Consider the following 14,728-nt stretch of genomic DNA (forward strand, 5'->3'; position numbering starts at 1 on the left):
AAGATTGATCCTCATTGCTTGTTTTTCAAGTTTGGTATACCCATTTCATATTCTAAAGAAAGTATTTTTAAGAAATTAATTTTAATTAACACATAAACTATATAAAAAATACCACCTAATTCGAAAATATATTCTTACATTAAAAAAAACCTCGGCATGAGACTCAGATCTCTGTCCTCGCATGTTAAATCAATTGGTAATAAAAACAAATAAAAGTTTAAATATTAAGCCATAAAAAAGACCGAGAATATCAGTCACCGACAGCAATGGCTGTGGCCCATGTGTGCGCATACTCTCTCCTCTCCCCTCTCTGTCGGTGGACAGAGAGATCGATGGCTTGTTGAGCTGGGAAAACGAAGTCTCTGTTGTCTTCGTTGATTTTCTCTAACCACCGTATTATTTTATTTTCAGCCTTAATTAATTAATTACTTGGTGTTCTTCGTGCAAGATTTTCCAAAGAGATAGGGGGCATCCTTTTAATTGCTATTTAACAATAATGAATTTTCTTTATGAACAATGTGATGAAATAAATCTGTGCCGACAATAATTTGTTTAATTAAACGTATTGTAGTGGCCATCACTTATTCCAAGTTTTCTTACGAAATTATGTACAGCTGAAATGAGCTGTATTGCACTCCAGCGAAGAAGAATTGATGCCTTCAGAAATCTACAATCATGTCAATATCTCGTGCTTTACCGTGTTCAATTACATGACTCTAGTATGAAATAAGGAACAGTGAACTACGGAGATACTGACGCCTTTCCGTTTGGAACTTAGTGTCCGTGATAACTTTTGTTTTCAAAGCAAATCACGTAAATTAAATATTTAGTTACGATAAAATGTATTTCATCACCAATATGAACCCACACAAAATTTAAAATAAACCGCAAGTTTACTTTTAGATACTTTTCATAAATCTGTTATTAAATAGATGTATTTATTAAGTTTTTTTATGATTTTAATATATTGATGTTAAAAAATTTAAAATTATTGATTTATTGATTAATTGTTAAGTAGATGACCATATCTTGATTTAGTGACAATTTTTATCTTCTTGTCTGAATAAAAATATCATTGCTAACATCAGAATTTAAACAGATTATTTTTATGAAAATTTTAGAAAATTATCTTAACTTTTCAGCAAAAAAAAGTGCATTTGGATTTTTAAAACTCGAGATATAGGCTTGACAATAAATAGTGTCTGGGTTGCAGGACAGATTCAGACTTCTTCATTGTTGTTACAATTTGAACTTGAAAATGACTTTTTTTAATCTTGGACTCATGAAAATTTTAGACATATGTCTTAACTTTCTATCCCTATGAAACAGAACTAAATGCAAGTTCAACAGCTACAGTTATAATCTAATGACCGAACAGTATTTCAGTTTGGACTGAATTAGCATATCTTTTCTAAGCTTGACCATCTTCTTATCTTCTAAATTTTAGTAGTTAAACTCATCAATCAATCCATTGATTTATGTGATAAGCCCGCATTTAACATGAACATTTACCATGAATTCAAATATTTTATATTATTAGATATGATATTATAAAACATATTCTAATTAAGGAGTTATTCATACTTCAAGTGCACAATGATGATATAAAACCTTAATAAAAATACACTTTTAAGTATTAAACATTGATGTTAAAAATAAAACAAAAATATTTTAATATTTTTCCAAGAGAAAAATAATTTAAAAACATTATGCACCACTTAAATTGATGTATTTTTAGTGTTTTTTTATGATTTTACTATGTTGATGTTAAAATTTTTTAAAAAACTATTTCAATGTTTTTCCAAGAAAAAGGATACTTTAAAAAATATCTTGTACCATAATATTAAACACACACTTTGTAGTATCAATTCAATAAGTGAATCGTACTACATTGTGAGCCAACCCAAATTTTTTACATTGTGAAAAAATAATACTAAGGTTACGTAAGCATTCCAAAAAAAAAAGATTTGAGTCATTGACTTGATTATGTTTAATAAGTTTACATAATTTCTATAATATGAATAAAAAATATAATGATAATAAAGAAATTAAAAAAAAAAAGGTAAAAAAACAACCTGGCTCATTTAGTTTAGTACGTCAAACTGCATTTTGATCGTGATACCAGGGTAATTCCAATATTAAAAGCAAGTTAAATAAACCAAAGCAGCTCAATAAACAACTCAATATTAAAGGTTGAAACTGGAAAAAAAAATCAATTAAAAAAAAAACATGTTGCATTAATAAAATTATCTTTCTTTGTTATGATGTTAATGTAAAAGGTATTAAGATAGATGAGAAAAAGATAAGGGTTATCAAATAATGGCCTGTGACGAAAAAGATAAGGGCTATCTAATAATAGCTTACACCTATTTTGATTATAAAGATAAGAAGTTTTTATGATTTTGCTAACTTTAATAAAAGATTTATTAAAAATTTCAACATTCTAGCCCCTCATTAGATTGAAATTGTTAGAAAGTCAATAGGATTTAAATAAGATAAAGAGTAAGAGCATTAATTTAATTTGTTAAGGGAAAACTTGATTTTGCTTTATTTTTATCATTACCTTAACTTTACAAAAGAGATTGAATATGATGTCTCAAGAATAGGTATTGGAGTTGTTTTAATAAATAAAAAAATGGATTATAGATTATTTTAGTAAAAAAAAAAAAACTCAATGGTGCATCATTGAATTATCCTACTTATGACAAGGATTTTTATGTTCTATCGAGGAATTTGAGATTTGACAACATTATTTATGGCCGAAATAATTCATGATTCATTTGTATCATGAATAATTAAAACATCTAAAAGGTCAAAGAAAGTTGGATTATAGGCATGCCAAGTGGGTCAAATTCATATAAATGTTCCCATATATAATAAAATACATGTAAGGTTATGAGAATATAGTGGTTGATGCACTATCATGAAGGTATGTACTTCTTTCAATTTTAAATGCTAAATTATTAGAATTTGAATATGTAAACAATTTATATGATAAACATGTTGATTTTAGCCATGTTTATTAAGCATGTGAGAATTCAATATTCAACAAATTTTATAGGTTTAATGGTTATTTGTTTAAGGAAAAAAACTATGTGTAACTAATTGTTCTATACATGAATTGTTTATTCATAGAGCTCATAAGAATGATTTAATAGAAAACTTTTGGTTTGCTAATATTTTAGAAGTTTTGCATGGGAACTTTTACTAGCCTAAGATGTGCAAATAATTTATTATAGATGCGTAACTTGTAGACACACTAAGTCTAATGTTTTATCTCATGATTTGTATATTTCTTTAAAAGTACCTAAAAAATCTTGGGTTGATATATCTATGGATTTTATTATATGTTTACCTAGTTCAAAAAGGGTAAAGATTCTAATTTTGTGGTTGTAAATAAGTTTTTTAGGATGACACATTTTATATTTTATCATAAAACAAATTATACAAATAACATAGTGAACCTATTTTTTAGGGAGATAGTTTAACTTCGTGGGGTTCTTAGAAGCATTTTTTCTGATCATGTTATTAAGTTTCTTTACTATTTTTGAAGGGTTTTGTGGGGTAAGATAGGAACAAAATTGTTATTTTTTACTACTTGTCATCCATAAATAAATAGTCAAACTAAAATAATTAATAAAATAGTCAAACTAAAATAATTAATAAAACTTTGATTACATTATTAAGAACTATAATTGAAAAGAATTGAAGACTTAGGAAGATTGTCATTATTAGTTGAATTTGCTTATAATAGAAATGTGCATTTTAATATTAATTATTCATTTTTTTGAAATTGTTAATGACTTTAATCCTTTAACTTCTTACAGATTTGATTCATTTACTTGATGATAAAAAAAAAGATTAGTTTTGTTGACAATAGAAAATCACAGGGAGTGAAGGCTTTTTATGAGAGTATACAGATAAATATACAAAAAAAATGAGCAATATACATTTAAAGCTAATAAGAGACATAAATAGATTATCTTTTAACTGTTGATTGGGTTTGAGTGCATATAAGAAAATCTAAGTTAATGCCAAAAGGAGATGATCCACTCAAAATCCTAGAAAGAATTAATAATAATGTTTATAAAGTAGATCTATCATATGAGTATGATGTTAATGCAACTTTTAATGTATTTGATCTTTTTTAATTTGATGTAAGTAATGATTTAAGGTCAAATCCTTTTAAAGAGAGAAAGAATAATTCAATCCAAACTACCTCAAATAATCAAGAACAATGATTTATTTAATTGACTTATTTAGAGTATTTGAGTCAAAGTGAGTTTCAAAGAGGCTATATCTTTAACAAGTAACAATTAAATCTTAATCTATGTATAAGAGGGGTTTGATCCATCTATTTCATAGACTAATTAATTTTAGCAGCTAAAGGTTTATTTGTTTCCATGTATTTTATGGATTCTAAACAATGAGAGTATTCCTTATTATATGTGAGAATATAAAAGGCTGATGAAAAAAATTATTTCCTGTTTGTTTTGGATTCCAAGATGCAACAATAACATATTTTTGGCTAAAAGATCTTGTTAAACAAGAATTTTATTCAATAATTGTTTTTTTTAATATATCACACTCTTAGCACAATTTTTTAAAATTATTTTTTATTTACTTTTTATGTTTTGGACCTTATTTTAATGTGAATTAATGTTAGCACTTTAGGTCAATTGAAGTTTATTTTCTTTTAAGTATAAACATTATTTTGTAAGACACTATTTGTTTTTATGAAGTTGAATATGTTATTGTCACAATCTATTATGTGAGAGAAGAAATTCTTTTAATTTGTTTCTTCATTGAAATGCTTTAACTTATCAACAAATTAATCAAGTTTCCTGGTGTCTTTCATACTTTTTATTTGTGTCTCTTTATAGATATTAGTGGAAGTTCAATTTCTATAATCTTGATGTCTTGGTATAGATCATAATTGTGTTAAACTTAATTATAAGCTTGAATTTAGCTTTTCTAGGAAGAGTAAATTCAATTATGGATTTTTGAATTTTTCTATCCGCAAGGTTTGCATACCCATATAACTTTAGCAAATTGATGTTGCAGGATGTAAAACAACCAAAATTAACAAAAATATAATGAAAAATTCTAGGTTGATATGGTGTGTTTATTTTGTATCATACAATATGAAAAAATTAAAGTTTTTTTTTTTATGTGTTTTATGCTCTCTCTCTTTTTTTTTTCTTTTGTCTCCTAATCTCGGTTATTTATAGGTGTATGAATGGTTGGAATCATAGGGTTAATTTTTAGAATTTAATTATGAGCATCAATAACAAATTGCTAACTTTTCTTGGATTTAATTCTAAAAATCAATAAAAGATTGCTGTAATTTTTGGACTAGAATTATAGGAATTTATTCTTAGATTTAATTATGAGAAATAATCAAAGTTAGATGGATATCAATTGGAAAAAAAAAATAACAACAACAATAACAACATTTTACTTCTTATTTTATTATTGTCTTTACTTTATAAAAAAACATTGTTTTGGGGAAAAGGTTGAGAATCCAAATTGATCCATAAGTTTTTCTATTTTTTTAATTGTAGTTCTTCTCTTTTTGATATTTCAATTTTCATTTAATTAGGATTTTAATCTTGTTTTTTTTTTAGTTTCACTATTAAATGAATTAATTGAACCTTTTAATTTTGTCCTTTTTTTTTCAATTTAATCATTAGCTTCCAAAATTATGCATTGTTGGTCAATTTTTTCATTATTGGTTTCTTTTTTAATTTTATCATTGATTCAATTGATAGAACTCTTTAGTTTGACTTTTTTTTTTTCAATTTAATTCTTAGTTTCTAAAATTATGCAATTTTGATCCAATTCTCATGTTTTCTCTTAAATTTTACCCTTTGAATTAAATGAACCTTTAATTTGGCTTTCTTCTCCAATTTAGTCCTAGGTCCTTTAATTCTTATAATTAAATCCAAATTAATCTTTTTCTTAATTACTTTTCAATTGAGTCCCTAATCACACCAAAAATTATTCCTAATTTTTTTTCTTTCTTGCACTTAGTCTTATGTTAGTCAAATTCATTTATTTGTCTAATTAAATCCCCATCTATATGTTTTTCTTCTCTTTGTGTGTGTGTGTGTGTGTATAATGCTTTTTATGATTATTTATAATTTAATTTGAAACATAAAACTAAATAATGAAAAATAATGAAACAACTAAAATTAACTAAATTTATTGGAATGAAAACTTTTGTTCTTTTTTAATAAAAAATAGGGGTAAAAAATTGGATTATAACATTCTTTATTTTGACCATGTAAGTTTGCATGTTCATAGGGACTGTCTTTTGTGAAATGATATCCATAATTATGAAGGAGCATTGATAGATTTTAAAATTATGAGATATTAACTTCTTTAAAATCAACTTGGACGACATATCTTAACAAAAATTGATATTAATAAAAAGCAAACTTAACCTTTTTAGCAGCTACATATTGATCTCTCATGCTTTTTTATCATTTTAAAACTTTGAGGATGCTAGGAATTATTAAAGTCTCAATAGTTTTGTGGAACTCTTCACAGTCATTAATATCATGCCCTAACTTCGGTGAAACTTGTATAAATATCCTATATACAATACATATTGTATTGCTTTTAGGTTATTCATATAGCTGGTGACTTTCAACATATCAAACATTTTCATAATTATTTTGTCTCGATCAATCACTGCATCTTCTAATATGAACATATTCACACATATTATTTTGGCCTATATGATTCTGAAGAGGGTTGGTGTTTATATTATGTGAATTTAAGTTCCTTTTAAAAGCTATCCACCTATATTTGATAGGTAAACCAACATGTTTCTTGAATCATTACATCTTAATGCTATGTTTTATTGCCCCTAAATGGTAATCATATTTATTCTCTAACTTGTACTAGTGTGGGTAATGTGATTGTACTGAACTATAAGGCATATGGATAATTTACCTTAGATTGATTACGAGTCAGTATAGTTGTTTTAGGGTATGAAAAAGGGGTGGTAACTACTCTTGGTCTTTGATTATATATTGATTATATGGCTGGTTATTATAGTAGATTAAGTATTTTGGTAGTTGGTCATTATTGGTAATGATCAAAAGGTTAAGTGTTTTGATATTATAGAAATTATGGGGTTAGAGAACGTGTCAGGTAATTATAGAAATTGTAGGGTTAGCGAACGTGTCAGGTAATTATAGAGAACATGTCAAGTAATTATTGATTATATGGCTGGTTATTATAGTAAGATTGAGTATTTTGGTAGTAGGTCATTATTGGTAATGATCAAAAGGTTAAGTGTTTTGATATTATAAAAATTGTAGGGTTAGAGAACATGTCAAGTAATTGGTATTTTTTTATAGTGATTAAATAATATATATGATATATTGGTAAATATAATGACTAGGCATGATTGTTTGTTTCATTTTAGGCAAACTAGGGTTGAAGAGGCCCATTTTGATTATTTTTATAATTATTTGGATAATAAGTGTAATAATCCACCTAATGCAAAGATCTATCCCTTTTTAGATTTAGTTGCTTCATATACTCTTTTAGCTTTGATGACCTATTATACTTATTCAATCACAAGCACAATGTCTATAAAACTTGCAATTAATAGTGTTGATAATGAGAGTGACCAACTATTTTTTTAGGAGATGGGGTTGGATCCGAATTACATTTTTTTTTACTAATATTAAGTATTTTCTTTCACTAATTCTTTGGCCTTTTTCTCCATTGCTTGTAGGTTCCTTCTGTTAAAGACCATTTTCATATTGAACTTGTATTGATATAAGAATGCACCAATCATATCCTTTCAATTTGTTTTTTTATCTTACTCTTGTCTTGGCTTATATATAAAGAAAGTGTCCACTACTTAAAGTTTCATGGAAGAAATCGATGAGTAGTTTATTATCTTTAATTACTTTCACCATTTTGCTATAATAGATCCACTACTAGAAAATTCATAAATACAAATAGAAATACTGATGAAATATTTTTGTCGATAAATTATAGTGAAATTTACCCATGAAAATATTTTCTTGGTATATTCCGAGGGAATTATGGTGGCAAAAGAAAAGGCCAAAAAATATAATAACGTGTCATTTTACCAATGAAATTACCGATGGAATTAATTCTCTCGATAAAATCCCTTGGTAAAATCGTTGGTAAATTATTCACTTATTTCTGATACTGTTCATCATATCAATTACAAAGAAATATTTTGTTGGTATTTTCTAGAGAGCTTTAGAATTATTCACTTTTCAATTATACTATTAATTACTATTTTTTATAGACAAAATTATCAATGAATTGAAAAGCCTTTGATGTTATTTGACGGGTTTCTGAAAATTTTTGAGTAAATTAAAAATTATATTTGATGGTTTTTGAAACTTTTTTATTAAATTAAATATTACAAACAAATTTACAGATAGATTAAAAAGTCGTAGGTGATATTTGACGGTTTTTGAAACTTTTTGTTAAATTAAATAGAAAATTTAAATTAAATATCACAGATGAAATGACCAACAAAATGATTAGAAATATTAATATTTAATTATTCATTGGTAAAACCGTCAATAAAATGCCCCAATAAATAAAATCCCTCATCTCACAATAGATGGGTCTCTTCTTCATGTTCTTCTTTTTCTTCTTTCTCTTTCACTTATGTAAAAGACATCAACATTCATTTCCTTTTCTTTTCTTCTTTTCTTTCCTCAACTCCTCTTTTCCTCTACTCTCATGTATGTCTTCTTCTCTTTTTCTCCTTTCTCTTCTCAGGTTTTTTCAAATTAACATACTTTATGAATTTTTTTTCTTTTCTCATCTTCACTCACAAGTACATTAAGGTAAGATTTTTCTTTTTTCTTTTTAAGTTCTTTTTCATTACATTTGTTTTTTAATTTTATTATTCTTAATAATTGTATAAACGTTGTTGTATGGTTTTTTTTTTATATGGGATCAATGTTGTTGTTGTTTAATTTTTTTGTGTTATTTATTTGTTGCAAATTTGTTTGAGTTGATTTTCTTCTTCTTTTTTCCAAGCAACTCAATTCTGAGTATAATGAAGTGTTAATTTATATTAATTTAATTATTTTCTAGTTTTGTTAAATATATTTTTTTCAAATATTTTTAAATAATCACCATTGGAATTGCATACGAGATTTCTTTTTGTTATATGACAATCTTCTCTAGGGAAATACTAACAAAATGAAGCGGACAATTTTTTTTGCGTGTTTTTCCTATCATTAAATCTATCGGTAATAATATTTTTTTTTATTATTGATAGACTTACTAACAAATAAAAAATTACCGATAAATAATTCATTAATAAAATATTTTCATTTGTGATTCTATCAGTAAATTAATTACCAATAAAATAATAATACAAATACTAACAGAAAATTTCATCAATAAATATAGGAATTTAGGAAGTGATCCTCAGATGGGTATTAAGACATTTAACAGCAATATACTTGGTGAATTCAAGCATTTTGAACTTTTATAGGACAAGTATAACCTATACCTGACTCATTCTGTAGGCTTTTGACACGATCAAAAAATTGATGTCTTCTCCCAAGTGTAGGAATGTTGAAGTAATAAATAACTTGGCAAGACTAGGATCAAACCACATAGAAGTTAATTGTATAAATTATAAACAATAATAATATAACAACAACAACAACAATAATAATAATAATATTAGTAGTAGTAGTAGTAGTAGTAGTAGTAGTAGTAAAAAAGAAGAAGAAGAAGAAGGAGTTGATGAGAACTTTGAGATAAAAGATTAATGTGAAGATCAAATAATGATAACAACAAATGTTAAGGTTAAATGATTCACTAATGGTATTTCAAACAAGTATAGTATAAATTTTTATTATTCAAATGGAAATCGCACACAAATAAGGTTCCAATCAGATTATAAATTATTAACATGATTACATTAGTTATCTTATTCGAATAATGATAACACTTGTAAATATTATCAGGCATTTATGATTATAACTTATGTTAACAACAAATCAAGTTCTATTTATAGCTTAGGTGTTGGTTATACCATATAGTATGAGTTATAAAAGTGTCAAGTATTTGTTGTACCAAGTGTTATACAACATAAATCTAGATTAACTATTTAACAAGTAAAATATTAAAAGTGAACAAGATAACAAATACAAAATATGATAGTATCAAACATTAAAGTCCATGTTGAGTTTACACTATACTTATTTTTACACCATTTGTGTAACCTTTTCACTTTGACATAATAAACTTAACTAAACATAATGAAAGAAAGAAAAATAAATAAACAAAATAAGAACATAAATAATATAAAAGTTAACTAAGTAAAGGAAAGGAAATGAAAGGTATAAATTTTATATTAATGAAAGCAAAACATAAGCAATACAAAGAAATACAAAGAGAGAAAGTAAGAGAATGATCTTGATCTGGAAATCAAGATGCCTAAATGCATGACAAATGTCTCCTTTTATGGGCCAAAATTGAAAACTATTGATTTGATGACTAATTGATAAGTGGGTGGCTAACTCTTGACTTAGTGACAATCTTTATCTTCTCTTATTTGCCTAAAACGTCATTGATAATGTTAGAATTTGAACCAGACCTCATATGAAAGTTGTAGGAAATTATCTCAGTTTTTCAAAAAAAAAAGAGAGGTCATTTAGATTTCTAGAACTCTAGATATGAGTTGAAAACTGAACAGTGTCTAGGGTGTTGGATAGATTCGGACTTCTTTGTTGTTACTATAATTTGAACTTAAAAACAGCTTTTTTAAAATCAGACCTCACATGAAAGTTGTAGGTCTATATTTTACCTTTCCATCCATATAAAGAAGACCTAAATTCGAGATTTAAAGCTTCATATATGACCCAATTACTAAACAATGTTCTAGTTTAGACTGCATCAACATCTCTTTTCTAAGTTTGACCATCTGTTTGTCATTTCAATTTCAATACTTAAATTCATCAAACAATCCTTTCATTTATATGATAGGCCTCCATTTAAGATGAATATTTACCATAAATTAAAGATATTTTATTTTATTAGATGTGTTATTATAAAACATACTTCAGTTATGGAGTTATTGATACTTTAAGTGCAAAATAATGATATAAAACTTTGATAAAAAATACACTTTTAAGTACTAATCAGCTTTTATGGAATTATATGAGTCCATGTTTTCAATTTCTTTCATGTATTCTTTATTAGTAGATAATTTCTCATCTTTGATTTCTTAGGATTGTCATTCATACCATTTTATTTAGTTGGCTTTATAGTAGGGGTCGAGGTTGCTTGTTGATAATATGCAAAGACTAAGGCCATGTTTGTTTGTTGGAAAATAATTTCCTTTTGAAAAGTAAATTTCAGGAAAGTGAATTATTTTCTGATGTTTGGTAGTGTAATGAAAAATAAGTTGGAAAACACTTTTCAGTATTTGGTTATGTCATGGAAAATAAGTTGAAAAATAACTTATTAATATTTTTTTCTCAAGTTTATTAAAATAACGAGGAAAAAATCTTACAAATTAAAAGCTGAATGAGAATGAAATTGAAAAAAAAAAAATTTCATAAATTATCTCAAATAAAATAAATAATAATTAAAATAATAGAGATCAAATCTAAAAAATAAAAAAAATAAAAGATGAAGAAATTAAAATAATAATAATAATAATTTAATAAATTATTTCAAATAAAATAAGTAACAATCAAAATAATGAAAATCAAATTTAATAGATAAAAAATTTTAATAAAAAAATGATAAGAAAAAAAGCAAATAAATATTATAAAAATAAGGACCAAAGTTAATATAAAAACTAAATTTTAAGAGATTGAAAAATAAATATTCAAAACAAAATATATATAGCATTCAAAAGTTTGAGGAATAAATTTGATATAAGCAGCAAATAATATGATATTTCTAAATTTTTTATAACTTTCAAAGAATATTTTCCGCTTAAAATTTTTATAGAAAAAACTTTCATGAAAGCTAAATCAATTTTTTTACTAAAAATATTTTTTATTAATTAATTTTTTAGTAACAAATAAATATAAAAAAATTTAAAAATAATTTTTCAAGAAGCACTAATAGATGAATTTTAAGAACCGGGTCTCTAAGTGACATTCATGGGAATCCAGCGTTGATAGCGACCTCTAGCTTAGTACTCCCCACTAGTTGTGGGTAAAAACCTAGGGGTATATATGGCATTCCCCGAGCCATGAGAATGTTCAATAGAGTGCACATTTCCAAAACATTCTCTTCGTTGAAGGTCCCTCGGAGGTGCCTAGCCAGAAGGCTTTATTCAAGAGCACTAGCGAGCCTAGCTATCTTGTTTCTCATTTATTTTATGTCTTTCTGGTACTTTAGAAAAACTCTTTCTTTGTTTTCTATCCTTGTTCTAAGTCTAGGGTTATAAGTGCTGAATAAACTTCAACCTTTTAAGCATGAGCTATGGTTTATGTGTGCCAATTAATGAATGTAAATATAAATATGCTTGTTAAAATAAAAGACTCCATTATATTAGATTCAGGGTTGCCTTTCGTGACGGGTGACAAGATGGCTCAGTGTTTGATGATAATCAAGAGTTTGATATTCCACTTGGCATCCCCAAATTGAGATACTTTATAACTTTTAAGAGGGCTCTTGTCCAATTTTGCCATAACTTGAGTAAAAGATTAAAATCTAGGATGTGGATGCTTCTTTTTTAGATCTTGATGGCATGGTACCATTAACGTGTATTAATTCGTTCTTTTTTAGAACAAAAAATGGGAAATAATATTCATTTGGGATTTAGGAGTGTCCCCATATAATTTAAGGAAAAAATCAAATTTGGGGAGGCTTTCCATATAATTTAAGGAAAAAATCAAATTTGATTGATCCAAAAATGAAAAAAAAATCATTCAAAGTAGTTCTTTAACCTATCTCAATGGGAAAATTACACACAAAATATCATTACAACGCCCTGCTATTACGTCTAGAAAAACATGACAGTCCTTAAAAAATATCTCAAACTCTCCACGTTCAGCCTCGCTCCTGGTTAGCAAACTGATGAGATAAAGCTTCTTATCTATTAGCCACAACAAATGCCTCGTCTGTATGGGCCCTTAAGGGAGCCAGAGCTATGCCATGTCCTTCATTGACATGAATCAAGGTGTCGTTGACATTCATAAAGTGATCTAATTATTTTGGTATTGGCGTTGGACTTTTCTGGTGTCCCTCTTTAACCTAGCCTCTTTTTTATCAGCATATTTTCAGAGTGTTACTACAATGTTATGAGGCGAGCTTCTTATTTTTTTATCTCTTAATTTTTTATGGAAAATTGATGATCTTTCGTAAACTCTTTGTTGGAGTCTTAGACCATCTCACGTTCATTTTCCAAACTCTTCACCTCTTTCTTCGCCTTCTTCCAATTCTTTTATGACCTACCTCCGAGCTTGTCTATTGGCTTCTATGACAATTTTAAGCTTTGGATCGGTTGTTGTATCATTTCCCCTTCATCATCTTCTTATAACTTTCTTTCTTTACTTTATATTTCCATGTCTTTTTCAAGGTTCACCACATCTATCCTTTTCAGTTGTCTAGTATATGTGTCTTCTTCAATAGGTTTTGGTATTCCTAACCCTACGATGACCCGGTGCAAGTAGTTGTTTATGTTGTTATGACGCCCATTGATGTACAACTGTGAAACTATAGGTTCTCACTCAGCCACTGCTTGTTCAATGATCGGCTTGTTTTAACTCGTAAGTGCACGAGTGTGCGATGTAGCAATTAACTCAGTAAGATCGAGGTCATATCCACAGAGAGCTAGATCTAGAAAATAAGCTAGGTAACAAAAAAAAACTCAAGAGAAATTAAATTAATAATAACTTGGTTGAAAATAATTGATGGATTTGTTTTGAAAGATGAAAACGTGTAAATAGATTTTAAATGATAAGAAAAAGTAAATCTTGGTCCAAATCAATTTTAATGGTGATGTATTGGTGATTCCTTCAAGATATATAAGATAACTCAACCTAATATCAACGATGGTGATATTAGATCAGAAGATATTACAATGAAGTTTAAAAGGATGAAGATTGATTATTGCTTAAGAATGAACAAGTACTTTCATATTAAGTAAGACATTGAATCAAGCAATCTCTATACCAAAACTAAAGTTTGTGCATAAAAATTCAAGATTATAACATTACCTAAATGATTTCTAAAATTTCTTTACAATAATAAATCATTCATGAAGAAAATAAGAAGATAAACATTAAGATTCATTCATATCCTAAAGAACTCACCTCAATCACCATTATCCTTGATTTGGATCCAAGAAAGAGTTTAGCCAACCATGATTATATATAAGAACACTTCAATAAACATGAAAGAACTTGAATCCAACTGAAAAAATAAGTTTTACAAACTAAAGAACCGAAATCTATAAAGAAGAACACAATACAATTTCAGAAAAAATTCGGACACAAATCTGACTCTAACTTTGGACAGCAATTCGACCCTCTTAGAAGCTTTTTTTGGAGAAGTCTATTAGAGACATATTTATAGGCAATTCTGTCACCTTTCCAGATCATTAAAGAACAGCTCATTTGGACACCTGAGTCAAAAGTTATGGGCAAAACACCGAAAGGTGTTCTGAAAAATCAAATCAAGACAGCTTTACAACTACTTTGGTGCACGTTTTTCTTCCTCATTTATGAGGTGTCTC

The sequence above is a fragment of the Populus euphratica genome, unplaced genomic scaffold (genome assembly GCF_000495115.2).
Source record: "Populus euphratica unplaced genomic scaffold, PopEup_1.0 scaffold442.1, whole genome shotgun sequence".
NCBI lineage: Eukaryota > Viridiplantae > Streptophyta > Magnoliopsida > Malpighiales > Salicaceae > Populus > Populus euphratica.